Source organism: Canis aureus, chromosome 26 (assembly GCF_053574225.1).
Source record: "Canis aureus isolate CA01 chromosome 26, VMU_Caureus_v.1.0, whole genome shotgun sequence".
NCBI classification, from domain to species: Eukaryota; Metazoa; Chordata; class Mammalia; order Carnivora; family Canidae; genus Canis; species Canis aureus.
In genome coordinates, this window is record NC_135636.1 from 13,141,441 (window position 1) to 13,161,382 (window position 19,942).

The 19,942-nt window shown below is 38.3% G+C and overlaps 1 protein-coding gene and 1 long non-coding RNA gene across 9 annotated transcripts in view; both read right to left on the bottom strand.

Moving 5' to 3' along the window:
• Positions 1-19,942, bottom strand: part of MACROD2 (mono-ADP ribosylhydrolase 2) — a 1,919,734-nt gene that overhangs the window by 956,942 nt on the left and 942,850 nt on the right. The gene's annotated exons all lie outside the window — the stretch shown is intronic.
• The window catches only part of LOC144297915 (uncharacterized), a 59,326-nt gene that overhangs the window by 7,928 nt on the left and 31,456 nt on the right, over positions 1-19,942 (bottom strand). The window contains exons 4-6 of one of the 5 annotated variants that reach the window (XR_013364846.1): positions 15,460-15,559; positions 14,064-14,144; positions 2,509-2,733 (exon numbers count right to left, since the gene is read on the bottom strand). This is a non-coding gene — a long non-coding RNA (uncharacterized LOC144297915). Of the gene's footprint in view, positions 1-2,508; positions 2,734-8,531; positions 9,469-10,313; positions 10,613-12,559; positions 12,946-14,063; positions 14,145-15,459; positions 15,560-19,942 lie in introns of those variants that run through there. The other 4 variants (XR_013364844.1, XR_013364845.1, XR_013364847.1 and 1 more) reach the window with 4 other exon arrangements.

Here is a 19,942-nt window from a genome sequence, read left to right on the forward strand (position 1 = left end):
CAACCTATGATAGGTTTATCTGGACATAACCCCATCGTAAGTCAAGGGAGATCTTTATTGCAAAATGATCACGACAATAAGTCTAGTTAATCATCCATCACCATACACAGTTACAGAATTCTTTTTCCTATGATGAGAACTTTTAAGATTTACTCTCTTAGCAAGTAAAAGTTATCTTAACATAGCTCCAGAAATGGAGGGTATACACATATATCCTCCACATATATATGAATATACCTTTTGAAATATCAACCATCCAGAGAAGATTAACTTTTAACATTATGATATAAACATAATTAGTCCTTTCCCAAATACAAATAACATACATATATACACACACACATGTAAACACACTATATATGTGTGTGTATATGTGTGTTTACATGTGTGTGTATATATGTATGTATATACATACACATATACACACACACATATATATATACCCTCCCACACACATATACATATTACATATGAAATCTCTCTGAGTCTCACTTCCTCATCAGTTAATTAAGGATAATGGTCACCTCAGAGTTTACACCCATAACCAACATTTCTCTCTCCCATAGGCGAAAAAGTTTAAGCTGCTATTTAATAAAAATTACAAAATTTGATCTCAAATTCTCCAACTGGGAATAATATGGAGGATTTTTCAATGTGAAAATAATATTCCCATTCTGAAAAAATATTTTTCACTTCATGTCATCATATTTATCTTGAAAGCACCAAATGTGTAGTAAACAAAAAAGCCTAACATTAAGGAAGTGACACTCTTGAAAAATTAGGATGTTGTGTTTTCACTCATTCAGGATGAATGCTTATCATTTAGCTAATGGTGAGAAATCTTCTCTAGATGAAGAACACAATTCAAATCTGGATGGTATCCTTCATTAGGGGAAATAAGAACTCCCTACAAATTCTGTTTAGGAGGAAGTTAGTACTTTAGACATGGGACTTGTCTCCCTTAAGGGAAAAGCAATTGCTTGATCTGTGGTTATAGTTTCTCAAGAAAATACCTACACCCTAAATCTGTTAAAACCGGTTCAATATTCTGTTGCCATTCTCATGTCAAATAATGGAAAAAAAATTTCTGTGTTAGCTATAATCTATAGAAATGCAGAATTTGAGTATAAAATCATGAAGTTAACTTTATATCTTTCATTTGTTTAGGACACAAAACCTCAGTTTTTGAGCACTGAAAATTTGTTTTAAAGTATACTATAAATATAAAATGCAATGCAGACTACAATCGAAAATTTTTCATATACATTTTAAATGTTTTCACCTATGATGTTTAGTATATTTACCACTGCTTGACAAACCTACAAATCATTCCTAAGTTCATCATCTACTCAAACTAATTAAATGCATGGGTTTATAGGCAGTGCTCAGAATACACTATAGTTTCCTTCTTCTTGTATCCCTTCCTCTTCTTATTTCTTCTTTACCTCTTCCTCTTAATTCCTTCTCCTTCTTGTTAAGATTCATGGCTTTAAAGCCTCTCAATTGTTTTTTTCATCTGAATGGTGGGTATAAAGTAGTAAACTCGAAGAGAAATTTTATGTATTAAATAATTAATAATAATACTTTTTATTTTTTAATTTTTTAAAAGATTTTATTTATTTGAGAGAGAGAGAGAGAGAGCACTAGAGAGAGCAGAGAGCACAAGTAGAGAGGAGGGGGAGAGGGGCAGAAGGACAAAAAGAAGCAGAATCCCCACTGAGTACAGAGCCCTACATGAACACAGGGCTCTATCCCAGGACCCTAGCTGTGATCATGACCTGAGCTGAAGGCAGATGTTTAACCGAGCCACCCAGGTGCCCCAATAACACTTTTGAAAATATCTAGAGTATGATGGACCCTCAATAAATCTCTTTTGCTACTAAACACAATTCTTCATAGTTCCTGTTCTTTGGACCCAAACAATGTAGTATAGGAGAGGAAAATTCATTGTATTTCATCAACAATTAAAGCCCCCACCTTTGAGAGCCTCTGAGGTACCAAACATAGTACAAGGCAGTTTACATGCTTCTTTAATCTTTGTGACAATTCTAGGATGTGCTGATAGTAATGAGTAACACTGATCTAAAACTAGTGTAGGTTAAACCAGTTCATCCTCACAATAGTCCTCAAAAGGGGAGTACAACTGTTCCCATTTGACTAGCAAAGAAAATGTGGTCCAGGGAGGTTAGCCCAGGTGCTCCTGTAAAAGTTGTGAGAAGTGATCATTCACTTGTTCCTTCAAGTGATGAACAAGGGGACTGCTAGCCTGTCCCATGCTGCTTTTATGTAAGTAGGGAAAGACAACCTCTTTAGGCAGACACATCCTTAAGCCAGGAGTCATAGCTAGATTACCTCCCCTAACTTCCCTTCATGGAAGGGGGAGGGGGTTTGTGAATGATGGCCCTGAGCGCCCACTTAGTACTCAAAAGTATTTGAATGAATTAATATGTCCAATTAGCAGTTCAGAGGATCTCTTGAGATTCCAGCAAAAAGAATATCTTTACCTACCTTCTTAATACTCTGTGACACTTTCAGTAAATTCAGAGTATAGGTGACAGCACTGGAAACCAACCCTAGCATGAAGTCAGTACACATCCTCCAGGGGCCTGATAGAAGTGACCAGTTAATTGCTGCTTTCTTGTTATTGTAGAGAACCAAGTTGTCTTGTACTTATCTTTTTAAGAAGATATCACCAGCGTCTGCAGAAATGCTCTGAAATTGTTCTGTGGATGTCTGATTTAGAGATTAAGTGCGGATGAGACTGTCACATGAAATACACGATTGTAAAGACATATTCATAAACTGTATAGTACATTCTCCTTCAAATAGTCTTTCTAAAGTAAAATTCCATAAAATAAGGCCTGACTTTAATGATACAAGATAATAGTCTACCACCATTAAAAACATCAAAAAAAAATATATATATATATATTGGGAACAATGAAAAGGAAGCCTGGAAATGGAGCTTTTCTGCTGTTAGATCCTAAATACTTCAGACTGTGAATTGATATTTAACATGGAGTTGTATACATTAGTAGGGACCCTGCAATTATAGGTTGATTAGTTAAAATGTTTGTCATGTTTATGCAACACAGAGATAAAAACCAACATTGTATACAGCAACATATGCTTGATAATGGCCTCATAATTACTAAGGCTGCCCATATTCAAGATAATTCTTTAGTGATAAATAAATTAGACACTACAAAAACATTATTGGAATAATTTAGCACGGATCGTGTAATGCAATTGTTATTCCTGATAACTTTGCTTGGTTGCATATATAGCTGCAAATTTGTAAGCTTTTTCTATTTTTTTTCTTTAATTAATGGGCTTTATTTTTTTACAGCAGTTTTGGTAATGCAAAACTGTACAGCCTCTTTTGGAAGCCACTTTAGCAGTTTCTTCCAAAGTGGCTGTGCAATTCTGCATTCCCATTAGCAATGAATGAAAATTTCTGTTGTTCCAGCATTTGGTATTGTCAGAATTTTGGATTTTAGCCATTTAATAGTTATATAGTGGTATCCTGTTGTTGTTGTTTTTTAATATTTTATTTATTCATGAGAGACAGAGAGAGAGAGAGAGGCAGAGACACAAGCAGAGGGAGAAGCAGGTTCCATGCAGGGAGCCCTATGTGGGACTGGATCCCAGGTCTCCAGAATCACTCCCTGGACCGAAGGTGGTGCTAAACCACTGAGCCACCCGGGCTGCCCCCTCCCCCCTGTTGTTTTAATTTGCAATTCTTTTTTTTTTTTTTTCAATTTGCAATTCCTTAATTACACATGATGTTGAACACTTTTCATATGATTCTTTTCCATCTGTATATCTTCTTTGGTGAAGTGTCTGATCAGATCTTTGCTCACTTTTTAATTGGGTTGTTGTTTCTTATGGTTATAAGACTTCTTTGTATATTTTTGATAGCAGTGAATCTGTCCTAGGTGCCTATAGTCTACTGGAGACATAAAGTTAGGAATGTGATAAACTGTAAATAGGCACAGAATTGTGTACACTCTCAATACCATGATAGAGGTAGTAAAGCCTACAACTCAATAAAGTCTAGAAAAGTCCAGTGTCTAGGCCATTTTATTTGTGAGAGGAAGTACTGATATAATGATATTTTATCCCTAGGTATTTGGCCAGACTATAATTCTAAATCTGCCTTGTAATAGTTTTGGGACAATGTGACTGAATTCTGAACAAAGGAATGTGGGTGAGAGGGACATGTATTGGACCTGGACTTGAAAATCTTCCCCCAAATCCTCTACTCAATCTCACCCTCTCTCTCCACATGGTTGAAGACAAATGATTCCAAGACAGAGCTACATGGTGGAAGGAACCAGTCCCCAAGTCACCACTTGGAGTATGGCTGCCCCAGGAGAGCTTCCCAACCCACAAAGAGCTGTAAAGTGAGTGAGAAATAAACTTTTTTACTTTATGGAGCCACTGAGATTTTGGACAAATTTGTTATCACAGCCAGCAATAATTAACTTGACAGAGATTCAGCTGCATGAGAAATGAGGCAATATCTTAACTGCCAGGCTTCTAAGCTAAGTGACTAAAATGTAAAGACACAAGATAAAAATGGTGAGTTTCCTCTTGACTTTGGTTTTCCTTAAGACATGGGATGCAGGAAACACATATGATCATACTCTGGAGGAATTTTCAAAATGCACATGAATTTTTCAGGTAGATCTTAAAGAAGATTTACACTGGGACATGGCATCCAAATCTCCTCTCAGAGCCTCAAACTATTTATCTATATGTACTCCTTTGCCTTAGATACCCTAAGATGAACATTTTGATAAGTCCTTCCTCAAGATGACCTCTCAGTGAGGAGTTGAGGATTTAAAAGAACACAGTAGTGAACCTCTTCCCCAGATTCCATGAACTGTAATACCCATATGAGATTCTAAAGCAAGGGTCAGCAAACCATAGCCTATGGGTCAAATTCAGTGTGCTGTATGTTTATGGATGGCTCATGAATTAAAAATGGTTTTTATCAATGAACATATGCAATTAGATTATCAATGAACCTAGTTTACTAATAAGGGACAGTAACTTTAAACTACAATTAAACAAAATATCCCAAAATAATGTCCACCCTTCTTATTAGAAAATGACCTTTCTTATTTTATATTTTTAAAAATTGTATTCAATTATTATTGTATTTTGATTTTCATCAATAAAAATTTTGTAGAGATTTGTTTTTTCTATTGCTATATAAGCATCTATACAATGTCCTCCAGTTTGCCTCCTGACCCATAAAGCCTAAAATATTTATTCTCTGGCCCTTCCCAGAAAATGTCTGCTGATTCTGTTCTGGAACACTGAAATGTCTAGAACATTCAAATTAAATTTTTTTTAAGTCTCTGAAAAAGACTTCTTCTGTCTCTCTCTTTTTTTTTTTTTTTCCTTTACTAAATTTCCCTCTAAGTGTATCTCTATGTTCTTGAAGACAGAGTATGATCTGGGCTACTGAGGACCAAAAAGGTTTAAAGAAGTTTACCCTTAGGCTTTAGTAAAGGAAAGCTGACTACTGATCAAGAGAGGGAATCTTGGGGCACCTGAATGGCTCAGTTGGTTAAGCATCCAACTCTTGATTTTGACTCAAGTCATGATTTCATGGTTTCATGGTTGTGATATCAAGCCCTGCACTGGGCTTTGTACCTGGCTTGGGCATGGAGACTGCTTAAGATTCTCTCTCTTTCTCTCTCTCTCTCTCCCCCCCTCTGCCCCTCCTCCCACCAAAGGGAGAGAGGGAAGGAGAGAGAGAGAGAGAGAATCTTGACGGAGAGGCATAAATGGTACCGTTTGAACTTTGCTAGACTTTGGTAACTCTGGAAATCCTCATCTATTTTTTTTCTGTCTTTCTCTCTTTGCTTCCCATGTTGGTCAGCTGTGGTATAGTAGAAAAGGGCTTTGAAGTCAGACCAATCCCCTTTTTAACTATTGAAAATTGCTTATCCTTTTAGCATTTCAAGGTTTTTAACTATCTTGTTTTTTTGTTTTGTTTTATTCTGTAAACAGGGGTTGTTTCAATGACTAAATGATATGCTTCTTATAATCCATAATAGAAGCTCATAATTTCATGTCGTTGTAATACCTTAGATCCTAGCAGGAATTAAATGTTTCCTGCCTCCCTTCCTTTCTTCCTTCCCTGTTCCTTTTTTCTATCCATCTATCCATCCAACCATGAGAGTATGCATATGTGTGCATGCATGTGTACACACACATGTGGTACATGTTTGTGTGTATCTATCTGATCAGAGGCAGAAAGGAAAAGAACTGCAGTAATAGTCCCAAGATGCTTCCTGACTTGGAGGAGAGCCAATGCAGTGGGGGATGGATTTTGGAAGCTCAGAAAAGGTAAGGGAAGTTAGCCATTTGAAGCCCAAGCCACTTGCAGTAAGCAAGGACTCAGAAAGTAATCTGCAACGAGATGTGATAGTCCCTTCAATCACCGCCTTCTACCCTTTCCTTCTATCAGTCCTAATGCTACAGGACTCAGTCATGCCAAAGCTTGGGGACTTCATGGCAACTAGACTGAGAGAAAAAAGGCCTAACAGAACAAGAGCTCAGGAAATGTGCATTCCATGAACATTTGTTTATATGTTCAGTGCACCTGTCCTGACAACAGTTAGTATCATCGTTCAGGCTGGCATCAAGAGTTCCAATTCTCAGGACTCTTAATAACCTGTGCTTTTACTTTCATCATTTTTTTCAAGATTGCTACTATACTCTATATATGTCCCTCAGAAAGTATTAGAAAGAGAAACATTTTTCTTAAGACACAGGAAGTGAATTGCCCTCGTTCTCTAGAAACAAGAGAGTGTGACCTTAAACTCTTGTAAGCATAAAAAACGACTTTATCTCTAAGGTTTCTCTAGAAAGATCCGTACCTTGAACTAGGCAGAGAACTCAATGTACTTAGAGTGGAAAAATGAAAAGGCTGAATCAGGATTTGTTTCTGCCAAATAGAATATGGTTCCAAGAGCTCCCATTTTCCAAGCCTTGTGCTTAGAAGTCCTTTATATCTGGTTGATGATCTTGGCTCCCTTCCACTCAGTATCAGCCTATTCAAGGACACCCAAGAAGAGAGCTATATGCTAAAATAGCCATCCTGCTGCTAATGCACACATTTTCATATAACCATTTTATTTTACTTGCTGCTGTACTTCTAACAAGAAGTTTATCAATAGAACAGAACTGGTTTAATGAGGGCTGACCTATTTTACCAACATCAGTTCTTGGATCTTTGTTTTAAAAACTTGAGGATACCTAGAACTAAACAATTATGTCATGCCACCTTTGGCAATCATAACCCACCCTACTTTCTTCCAAACACTGAGGATTAGATTTGTCATTAAATACATTAGCTTTCACCATTAAAGCGCATGGAACATAGGCAAGGAAATCACATTTTACATTATTAATAACTGGGAAAAATTGTCTAATGTGTGCTCTGTCAAAAAAAATTGTTAAAAATTGAGCATAGAGAAAGATAATTAACAACTAGATTTTTGAGATAACAACAAATCTTGGTCAGTTGTAAGCATTCACTTTAGGAGTGTAATATACTAACTTATAAAAGTATAATTTGAAGTTTCAGTTTGATAAATTTCTTTAACATTTATGGAATGTTGTGACTCCTCAGTAATGAACTCATAACTAAATTTTTGTTTTCAGGGATGCCTGGGTTGCTCGGTGGTTGGCGTTTGCCTGCGGCTCGGGGCATAATCATGGAGTCCCAGGATCGAGTCCCGCATCGGGCTCCCTGCATGGAGCCTGCTTCTCCCTCTACCTCTCTGCCTTTCTCCCTCTTTCTGTGTCTCTCATGAATAAATAAATAAAATCTTTAAAAAGAAAATTTGTTTTCAGTTCCTCTGAAGCAGCCAAACATTGAGTGAAACAAAAATAAATAATAGATACTAAAATTTCAAAAAGAATATAAAAGAAGTCTGCATAATTAAACATTCATATAATAGATTTATAATTTGTAGCATTTGTATTTCTGAAATTATTATAGCTTAAAACTGCACAAAGACTTTTGGGACATCTTTATTCATTCTAAAAGGATTCAAGGAGCACCTCAAAATACCATATGGTACTATATAATGGGACTTAAAAATAGGAGTTGGTGTTTTTCTTGGAGAGACAAAAATTACACACAATTATTACAATAGAGCACAATGAATATTGGATTTGTGTAAAACTAAATGTACTCAAAGTTGTTTATGGACTTTATAAACTTCATATATTTTGTCAAATACATTAAATTATATCTTCTGATAGATCCAGGCTTTAGGGTTGCTAAATCTATAACAGATTGTATACCAGGTACCAAGATAGCTTAGATTTTGGTTGAACATTATTGCAATCATTTACATAAAATGATCCTTCAGGAACAATATGGAATGTATGCATAATTGTCGCACATATACTTAACAGTCGCACACAATTGTTTAATTGCAGGCTTGCCTGTTTAGAGTTTAATTATTATTTTAATGAAGCAGTAAAAAAGAAGCATGCAAACCACAGATTTAATACAAAGCCACAAAAAAAAAAAAAATACAAAGCCACTGCCACAATTTTAAGGGTATCCTTTCAATCTGTTATTAACTTTGAGCCCTGGTGATCATTTGCTCTGGCTTCAGGTATTAAAAGCATCTCCAACATATAGTGCACATGATGTTTGTTTTTAATTGCTCCGTATAGTAGATTTCACATGGGGAATATATTGGCAAATATTTTATAGACTATAAAAAAATCTTGATAGTTGGATAAATGCTATTGTGCTGCAATTTCCTTCTTATGCTTATAAAAGCAGAGCTTTAAAGGTAATACTTTGATTTCCTGAGAATTCCTGCAGTACTCTACATTTGAAATGGGAGGGAAATGACACTTATGATAATATTTTCATTTTAATTTTAATTTTAATTTATGCTGTTATAAAGGTAACTACTATAAACTTTCATCAGAAGATGCTTCACATCAGACAATGGGAAGGTGGGGAGTAGGAACTAGATGATACTTTATTTGCAAGCAGCATTTAAAAGTATTTGATGTTCACAAGAAAACTGTGAGATTAGGTTATGCCTGCAAAATATCAAAACAACTGGGCAATCTGTTGAGTAGCCAAACTGCACAGTGAAGGTTGTGTGGCTTCAGAAGAGAGGAGTATGGCCAAGCCCTTCAATTTTGCTTGGTTTCTGAGCCACACTGCAGAGGAATGAGTGATTTTGCATCACCTTCTTAAGTCATGTTGCAGATTATTACCATCCATCCCTCTGCTCAGAATGATCGGCTCTTCATTTCAATCACTCAGTTTTACCATGAGGAAAAAACACAAACTGTTTACGTGTGGTGTTCTAAGTTGAGTTCTCTTGAAAGCAGACTAGCACGCAGGGACATTATCAGGAAGGGCTCTTGGGATCCAAGTCTGCAGAAAGAGAGGGGCTGAAGCTGGACCTGGCAAGAAGAACATCAAGAGAAGTCTCAGGAGCTCCAGAAATGGGTTGACCTGTCAGAGCTACCCTGCGTTGAGGTCTAAAGCTCAGGTATTTATACTCCTACCTCAATAAGTCATTAGATGTGGGCTATCCTGGGAAGATGCTAGGACTTTTGAGAAAGATGTTCTCTTTGGCTGAGGCAGTTCAAAAAGGAGACTAACAGCTACAAATTATCTGTCAGCCTAATCCCAGCAGCAGGGAGAGTGAGTCCTTTCTTCCTAAAGGGGGGGTGTGAGTTGCTCATCACAGTATGAATCACACCCAACACTCAAGGTTAGACTGGTCTCAAACTGCACTTTTATTTTTTAGTACTATTTTTTAGTTTGTTTACATCTCTTTTCTTTTTAAAAAATTTTAATTCCAGCACAGTTAACATACAATGCTATATTAGTTTCAGGCATGCAATATAACAATTCAACAACTCGATACATCACTCAGTGCTCATCATGATAAGTGTACTCTTAATCCCCTTCCCCTATTTCACCTATCTCTCCACTCTGATAACCATCTGTGTGTATATACACACACACACACATACACACAACATCTTCTTTATCCATTCATCTCTGCATGGACACTTGGGCTGGCTTCCATACTTTAGCTATTGTAAATAGTGCTACAATAAATATAAGGATGCAGATATCCTATCCAATTAATTAGCATTTCCTTATTCTTTGGGTAACTATCCAGTAGTGCAGTTACTGGGCCATATGGTAGTTCAATTGTTAATTTTCTGACGAACTTCCATACTGTTTTCAACAGTGGTTGCACCAATTTACATTCCCACCAACTGCACATGAGAGTTTCTTTTATTATAAATCCTCACCAACACTCGTTTCTTATATTTTTTATTTTAGCCATTCTGACATGTATGAGGTGATATCTCAGTGTAGTTTTGATTTGCATTTTCCTGTTGACGAATAACGTTGAACATTTTTTCATGTGTCTGTTGGCCATCTGTATGTCTTCTTTGGAAAAATGTCTGTCTGTTCATGTCTTCTCTCCATCCCAACTGCTCTTTTGTTTTATCTCTTTTCTTCTCCATGGATTCTCCTAACTAGAATTGTGCCAATTCTCTCCAAACACATCTGCATAAATGGAGGCTATGAGGACAGAAGGACAACTTTGCAGCTAGAGTGACCTGAGATCCAATTCCTGCTCTGATCCTTTCTGACTGATGGGTTCAGAACAATTCAGTCCATCCTTCTCTAGCTTGGATTCCTAACTTGCAAAATGTGAATTGTAGTACTGACACTGTTGTTAGATTATTGGAAAGACTAAGATAATACCTATAAAGGTTGTAAAAGTTAGGTCTCTTTTGCTTGCAAGTGACAAAAAACCAATTGGAAAAGGTTTAAACCAAAAGGAATTACATGACTAAAAGGTCCAAGAGTAAAATCTATTCATTTACAGCTGGATTCAAAGCTCAAACAATAGGCCTCCATCTCTCTCCAACCCTCAGTTCTTGCCTCTCACCACATGTGTTGACTCTTGTCATGTTCCATGCACTAGTTAGTCTGACAGACTAGATCACTAGTCTCAATTTTTTCACTCCTGCCTACAATAAAATAATCTATCCAATAAAATACCTTGCCATGGTTTTGTGGTTTTTGAAGTGTACTTTCTGCTTCCTTGACTTTGTGGCTTGCTCTGGCTATGAATGTTACTGGACATGAGAGTAGCAGAGGCTAGTGCCAGCATGACAAGCCTTGCCTCAGGAGTGTGTCATTCATCTGCCTGCCATGTAGTAGCTTCTTGTCCAAGGCAGGTGAGACACATGATGAGCAGATGTGAACCTAACCTAGAATCCTGAGTTCGGAGTCCAATCCAACTAGCCCAACTAAGTCACAGCCAATCTGTTGCCCATGATTGAGAAATAAATGCCCGTTGTTCTAATACACTGAATTTGGGGACAATGTATTATGATGCAGTATTATTGCAGCCATGATATATTGACAGAGATGCCAACAACTTTAAGCCTCCATATACTCTAGGATTTGAATCTAGCAACAAAGAGAGCACCAACTCCCAAAACTAGTTCTGCAGAATGAACCTCAGGGGCTATTGTTGACCAAACATAAGTCTGTGCCTATCTCCAACACAGTCACAGATATCAGAAGGGAAAGCAATTTTTTCACTAGTCAGGCCTGGGTGACTATATTGCCAGTAGGAAAAGGGGCCTTACTCTGAGACTAAGGTTAATGTTAATGGACATCGAGAAGCCAGAAAAGGAATGCATGCCCACCAAATGTCAATATAAATACCTCTCTCTTTTTTGCTCAAACTCTCCAGCCTACCTAGAGTGCCATGTGTGCTCCTCCTAGGCCCAAGTATACGGCAGGCACGTAAGCCGTGGCCGCTGGGCCTTGCAGGCAACAGACTCACAAGGGGTCATGGCCAAGGTGCAGAGCAGACCCATCCAGGAGCTTCATTCGAAGTGCAATTTTTAGGCTGCTGAGGCTGGGATGGCTGAGCTCCCAAGGCAGCTCTAAGGTAGAACAATGATCAGCTGCAGCAGCTGTGCAGACAACTGGAGCCCGGGAATGGGCTAGGGGGAGCTGAGGCAAGGCAGGTGGTGGCTTTTATCTTTTCCACGCCTGGCAGGGCCCATTAGTGACTGGCTCAATATGACAGAGCGAACTCTGCTTTCCTATTCAGATGGGAAAAGAAAACTCAACGGGGTAAAGCGACTGCAGCACCAGCTGTATGAAATTAAAAAGGTTTGCTCTTTCCTACCAGATCCAAATGCTATTTGAACTGCTAAGGTATTCATAGAGACTCTGGGGTTTCCCAAGCACCTTATTATTTTCATGCTTGCCCCCCCCCCCAATTACGGCAGGGGTGTTTTCTTCATCCAAGGCAATTTGCTTGAATGAGCTGTTTACTGTAGCCTGGGGTCTGGATGTTCATTTACTCACAGACACTCTTTAAACAAACAGCCATGAGTTTGGACTCCTGTTCTTCAGTTTAGAGAAAGAGTCTAAATGACTTGACACAGGACTTCTGTGGTCTTACCTTTTTATTATTATTGTTGCCATCATTGTTGCCAAACTTTCACTGTTCTTGATGGTTTGCCATGGTTGGCATTTTCCTCGTTTATTTCCCATCTCCCAATAAAAAATTAATGACAAAATATTTTGAAATTCTATCAAGTCATTGTGAATCTGTGGGTTCATATGGGTACCAAATAAGAAAAAATCCAACTCGGAATGACTCTAATAATAAGAGGAATTTACTATTCACATAACTGGAATATATAGAGGTAGAATGGGCTGAGGATAAAATGACGGAAAGGCTCTACTTCTTTCCATCTCTTCTCTCTGCCTTATACTTTATGTTTCATGCTGTTATCGGTCCCCTTTGGCTCATAATATGCCTTCCAACAGTATAAAGGCTCTGTGCTTCTTCATTCATAACCAGAGGTAGAGACCAGAGTCTGACAAGGTCACAAAAAGTCCTGAGGTTCCCTTGTTAAAACCACATGACCAACACTAGACCAAACACTATACCCAAGGGAATGGGAAGTAATAATATGCTTAAACACATTATGGCTTCCCCTGCAGCTGAGGACGATCCATTCACACAGACCACATGGATGACAGTGGCAGAGATGGATTTCTGCAGGAAATTCCAGGAGATGTTACTACAGAGAAAGCTTCTTCCATGAAGGACTAAGTCCTAAGAGAATTGATGGCTTAAATGCTGATTCAGTAAATACCAGTGTCTGTGCCCTCCTCAAAGTTTACAGCCACACCTTTCCAAAGTGCTCTGATGAGACCAGGGCCAGGAAAATATAGCAAGAAGAATGTGGGGAAACATAGAGCCCTGTGTTCATTGACCTCACAGGTGTGAGCATATATACACATTGATTAGATGATAGAAGAAAAGTTTACCTGTTGATATGGAAAATATACTATGGTTCTAAAAATATCAATTAAAGTCACAGTTGATATTTAATAAAGGATATTCTCTCTCTCTCTCTCCCTCTCCCTCTCCCTCCTTCCCTCCCTTTCCCTCAACTTTTACTCATTCTTCTATACTGAGACAAAAGGATCTGCCCTCCCTCCCTCTTGCTTCCTCCCTCCCTCTCACTCCTTCCCTTCCTCCATCCTTCTACCTTTCCTCTTCCCACCACATAGGAAATCTATTGCAAGATATCACAAATGGCAAAACCACTGACCCCAAATGACACTCTGTCTCAGATCAGAAAGTGGTGTCAACTCAAAGATGGCAGAGGAGTCAGGAGGTCTGTGGACAAGCCACATTCATTGCTCTGTCAACCCTCATGAGAGAGTACAAGTGAAAGGGCCTGACTTGAACATTAATCCATTTTGAATCTGTCTGCCACACAAGGAAGAAGTTGTCACTAGCATCCAACAGCATTGCTTTTTTTCTATCTTTATACGTGGCTGTGATGGTCCACAGCACAGTTGAGGATAAAACTCCAAAATATAAGTAAATTGAAGCCAGGTTCACTCAGTGACTTTGGAGGAAACCAATAGGAGAAACAAACCCATAAGAGAAACAAACCTAAAAATAGGTATTTCAACTTACTGTGCAATTAGGTATGAACTTTTTTGGGATTTCCTGATACACGCAAAACATTTTCAGACACAGCAACAAAGTCACGGATGCCTATTTAAAAAAACAACAACAACAACAACACTGTAGGGGCACCTGGGTAGCTCAGCTGGTTGAGAGTCTGACTCTTAATCTTAGCTCAGGTCTTGATCGCAGTGTCATCATGAGTTTGGGCCCCATGTTGGCCTCCATGCTGGGCATGGAGCCTACTTCAAAAAAAAAAAAAAATCAAACTTAGGCTAATTTGCTTCCTAGCTTATTTATTACTATTATTTCTTTTTAAAAAAGATTCTATCTATCTATCTATCTATCTATCTATCTATCTATCTATCATCTATCTATTTATGTGAAAGAGAGAGAGACTGTGTGTGAGCGGGGGGAGGGGAAGAGGGAGAAAGAATCTTGAGCAGACCCCCTACTGAGCAGGAAACCTGATGTAGGGCTAGATCTCACAACTCTGAGATATTGACATGAGCAGAAACCAAGAGTCAGACACTTAACTCACTGTGGCGACCCAGGCTTCCTATTACTAGTATTTCTATTTTTGCTTTCCTTGTGTTATTAAGCCAAAAATATTTTAAAAATCAAAATAGAAATATAGATCAGTAAATTAATGGATATTCTGGATATTTCAGGGACTAATAGGAACAAATGTTATTTTAAGAAATACTCAAAGCATAAATAGAAGGAATGTTGTGTCCCCAAATCTTATGTATACATGAGTAGAATGAATGCTAATCATTATTTAAGTTATTTGTTGTCATCTGGCTGCATTTACCTATAATCATAAAATTAAATGACCTGCCTTGTATATTTGTTTTAGGCATGACTATTAGGTTTGTGATAACTTGGGACTATATTTCATTGTTCAAGTAAAGTATAATGAGAAATTATTTAGGTGCTTTCTCCCACTGTGTGCTTCTGCTACAGGGGAAGAGATGAAGGTGGCTGAGCAAACATTTAAAGGAAGGTCTTGGGATCCCTGGGTGGCGCAGTGGTTTGGCGCCTGTCTTTGGCCCAGGGCACGATCCTGGAGACCCGGGATCGAATCCCACATCGGGCTCCCGGTGCATGGAGCCTGCTTCTCCCTCTGCCTATGTCTCTGCCTCTCTCTCTTTCTCTCTCTGTGACTATCATAAATAAATAAAATAAATAAATAAATAAAATTTATAAAGGAAGGTCTTAGAGTAAATGTGTAACTATCTAAATGGTGGTATGGTGCTCCTACACTTTCTGGCTGGTGCTGACTCTCTAAATAAGGTTCTACTTAAAGTAAGGAAGATGAGTAATGCTATTTATTTAGTCTTACAAGTCTTACAAAGCTCACATTTCAAAAACATTTTTTTCTTCTTTTTACTTTTGCCCTTACCATTTCTGGCTATCATTATGACATGCTTCTCAATGGTGTGGTGGATTTCTGCACAGGAACATGTTGTTTTTGGATTTATAAATGTTTGAACTCTCCAATCCTAGAGTAAAAGCATCATGTGAGCCAGTTTTATAAAGTTGAGGTTAAAACAACAAAGGAAACATAATCTTGCCAATAACACGAGGGCTAGACAATTTATATATTGGGGAAAGAAGAGAGAATAATACCACTTGCTTCTAAATCAAAATTCTGTTGGAAGTCAGAAGATAAATTTTCAGGAAACACTATAACTAAGCTGAAACAATTATGCAGTGTAAAAAAAAATAGGGGGAGTGGGACAAGATCTCTGTGGCTCAAAGAGTGGAAAAATTATTAAGAAAAAAAAGGTGGGTGGGGGTTTAGTTTATCTTCCATCACAAGATATTTAAATTTCTTAAAATCAGGAAAAAATATTGGCTTGATTATAATAAAAACCCAAGAGGGATATTTAGTGTCATGCTACACTTTTGCTAGAAAGGACAAAAAATTCTCCCCTTAGAAATTCGGGGTAATAATAATTCCTGCTTTCAGACCTCTCTCATCTGAATCCAGAATGGCAAGTGTGAGAAGACACACACCTGGGGTGATGATGGTTTTCCTTCTCCCTCCCTCATTAGTGTGAAAAGTTGATCAGAGGGGCCAGAAGACACCTGAGGAACCATTAGAATCCCATAGCAATCTTTAGGAAGGTTTTATGAATCTTCTGTAATGTTATGATGACAGATTTTGCCAAGAATCCTATATGTTTCAGGCTTCTTCAGGGAAGGATCAAATTAAGGGGCATATTTTTAAACTTGCTGTCTTGATGGAGTGTCTGGAGACCCAAGATCAGCCTGACCTAGGCTGTCCCCTGTGGCACCCATAATTAATGGGCCAGGATACAGGGAAGCTCGGTACCACTGCTGGCTTTTTCCTGAGACAAGGTGCCTTCTCTTATGCTGGAGCTGTACAACCTACATTTGCAGCAAGAGACCCAATGCCTCCTATGTAATCACTGTTCCATCACAGACTAGCCTGCTCAACCCCATGGGTTCTCCTGTTTGCATGAGTAGAGACAGCCACATTACGACTGCACTTTCTGGCAGTCAGATTTTTAAGCTTTCCAACACCTCCACCAAACAGAATAGGAGAAAAGAAGGGGAAAAAAATCCATCCAACCATGACATAAGATGCTTAAATACTTTTAAAGAGAGTGGGCTAAGATACAGTTATCTTAGTAAGATGGTAATGAGACTAGTTCATTAAATTAAAAAGTACTAAATAAACCAGCTCCAGTCATGCTATTCCACCCACTGAAGTACCTTTTACTAACTTTGAATCCTTCTGGTTTGTGTGGACTCACCCATTTTATAAAAAGAGAATCGGTCTTTCTTTTTAAACACCAAAGAACCACTAGCATTTATTTATTACTGCCTAATAAGATAGTTGTCTGCATATCTGTCTTTATCACCAGAGAAACTCCAAGTTTATAATATTGTTTCCAAAGTCCTAACTCCCAAAATCACAAAATGTGACCTAAATTGGAGACAGGGGCTGTCAAATGTGGTTAAAATCAGGTCACTGGGGTTCATTCTAATCCAATATGGTTGGTGTCCTTATAAAAAAGGACAAATGGAAACAGAGATACAGACCCACACATAGGGAACATGCCATGCGAAAATGGGGTACCACTACAGAATGCCAGCAAACCACCAGAGGCTAGGAAGAGGCAAGGGAGGATTCCCCTACGTGTTTCAGAAGGAACATGGCTCTGCTGACACCTGGTTCTGGACTTCTGGCTTCCAGAACTGTGAGACAAAATCCAGTTGTTCTAAGCCATGAAGTTTGTGTAACTTTGTTATAACAGCCCCAGGAAATGGATGTACACTCCTGAGATGTTCTCCCTTTATAGAAAGGAAAAATTAAATAATTTAATAGCAATTTACAGTAATTAAAATACTTCACTAGGTTCCCCTCTCCTTCAACACTTACCAAATGGATTTTAGTTCCATCAGACCTGTTCACTTTAGTGGCTGGGGAAAGTCTTCAATCCTTAACATTCTGAATGCTTTCAAACAATCTAGTGACAACTGCTATCTTTATCTGGGCTTTACCATTTTTTCATGCTATTTATCACCAACATGAAATTTGTTTTCTCTACCCCACTAGACCAGAAGCCCTATGAGGACAGGGAGATTATTTTCTGTTTTGCCACAGTGTCTGGCACATGACAGTCTAGTAAATGCTCATTGTGTGGTAAACCAATATCTATGCGAGGTACAGTGATAGGATTCACTTCAGGTCAAGAAGGAAGCAGGGCAGAGGAACTCTGTTCTGCAGCGGGGTTAGCTGATTGCTGCCCTGAAATACTTACCCACATTCCCCTTTATCATAACTCAAATCCCACAGTTCTTTCCTCTTTGGATTAAAGGGAACAAGTGGGAGATGTGCTAGTCTGGGCATCAAGTGACTGATTTTAAAACACAGCTTTTCTAACTTGCCCAAGTTAAGAAAAACCTCGTTTACAAAAACTTATTAGTTAATGACACTGTCAAAAGGAAGTGAAAGAACAACACAATGGCAGGGCAAATAATGAGTTTTAGCTAAGAGAGTTGAGGTTTTTATCATTTAGAGGCATTAGTCACAGCCTCGTAAAGTTTCAATTTTAACTCATCTGAAAAATGGGAGAAAATAAAGCATTACAACTTCTCTTATTCTACAAAAGTGTGACAAGAATTTTGCTGGTTAATGGACAAAGTTAAAGTGGAGATCAAAAAGCAATTCACGCTATATTTCTTTCATGCTATATATATTTCGTGGCTTCTAAGATATACTTTAAAAAGAACACTGTCACATTATTTTAAATTTCTATGAAACTCTAAGGAGTCTTAAAATCAGTGGGTGAAATATGTTAGAAAACAAACATTTTATTTCAACTAAATACAGAATAGCACCTTAATTTGCGAATCTTTTCACAGAGACAAACTATTCACTGTACATGAATCTGATAGGCAGCTTGACACTCCTGTGCTTCTAGTGAATTTCCTGTACTGTGGAGGCAGACAGCAAAAACCCTCAGTTTCTAGACTTCCATGGAGCTAGGATTCTGAATGCAAATTGGGTTTCTCCCATTGGATTTGCCTGTACGTGTTTTGGGAAGGAGAATGGAGGAAGGGAGCTCTTTGGCTGTTTTTGACAGGCAAGACTCCTTTCAGATTTACAGAGGTTCCGTGAAGTATCACTCCGAGAAGAGCTGCTTGCTTTGGGAGCATGGAAAGGCAGTTGCGGTGGTCACGGAGGCAGAAGCCTCCAGATTCTCTACTGTCTTGAGCATGTGGAGGAGGTGGCAGCTCCCCGGTGAGCCGGTTCCCACATAATTGTTCAGAGTCATTCCTGGAGGCTCAGGAGAGAGGCCCATCTCCCTGCTCCCTTTTGCTATGTCATAAGCACCTTATTGCCTAACATGCTCTTTCACTTAAAATAGCTGAAATATCACTATCTGAAAGAAGTCTTTTTTGATATGAGATTTCAACAAAAATTGCATAGTTTATTTGCTATTATGTGAGTCTCCACAACACACCTTCCTGAATATTTTTCACACTAAATATTTCAACCCTCCTTTGTTTTTCTGTCTGTTCACCGTGACTAATATTTGACTTTGACTTTGACTAATATTTCTATTAGTATGAGAACCCATTCATTTTCCTCAAACTAGAACCCTTTTTAACCGTTCATTCATATTCTTTTTTTATGATTTTATTTATTTATTCATGGGAGACACACAGAGAGAGGCAGAGACACAGGCAGAGGGAGAAGCAGACTCCCTGTGGGGACCCTGAGGTGAGACTAGATCCTGGGACCCCGGGATCATGCCTTGTGCTGAAGGCAGACACTCAACCACTGAGCCACCCAAGGGTCCCTGTTCACTCATATTCTGAGAGTTCAGTAGCCAATATTTCCATGTCCCATTTCTCTTTATTCATCATCCTACTTCTTCATTTTCATTCATATTCTCACACATCTGCATGGTTGATCCAGCATTTTCTCCCTTACATCTTGGAGCTCCATCCCTGCCAGAGTTAGGGTCTCATTTTGGGTTCTGAGTCTAAGACCTTTAGCCTCTTCGCAGCTCCTGCTCCCCAACTGCCCAATTCATCTTCACACTCACATATCAAATGGATTACTCGTAACTTCATGTGGAAGATGCTTTCTGTCCCGTATATAACAATTAGAGGATCTCATTTAAGTGATATCCCTCACTAATTAGTGAAATAAGACAAGGGATAAATTCAGGACTGAGTGGAAGTTCAGATGAAATGTTTCCCCTGGATGTCAGAGAGCAGGTATGCATACCTATAAGAAAAAAAATAGATGATAGATAGATGATAGATGATATAGATGATAGATAGATAGATAGATAGATAGATAGATAGATAGATAGATGATAGATAGATAGATGATAGAT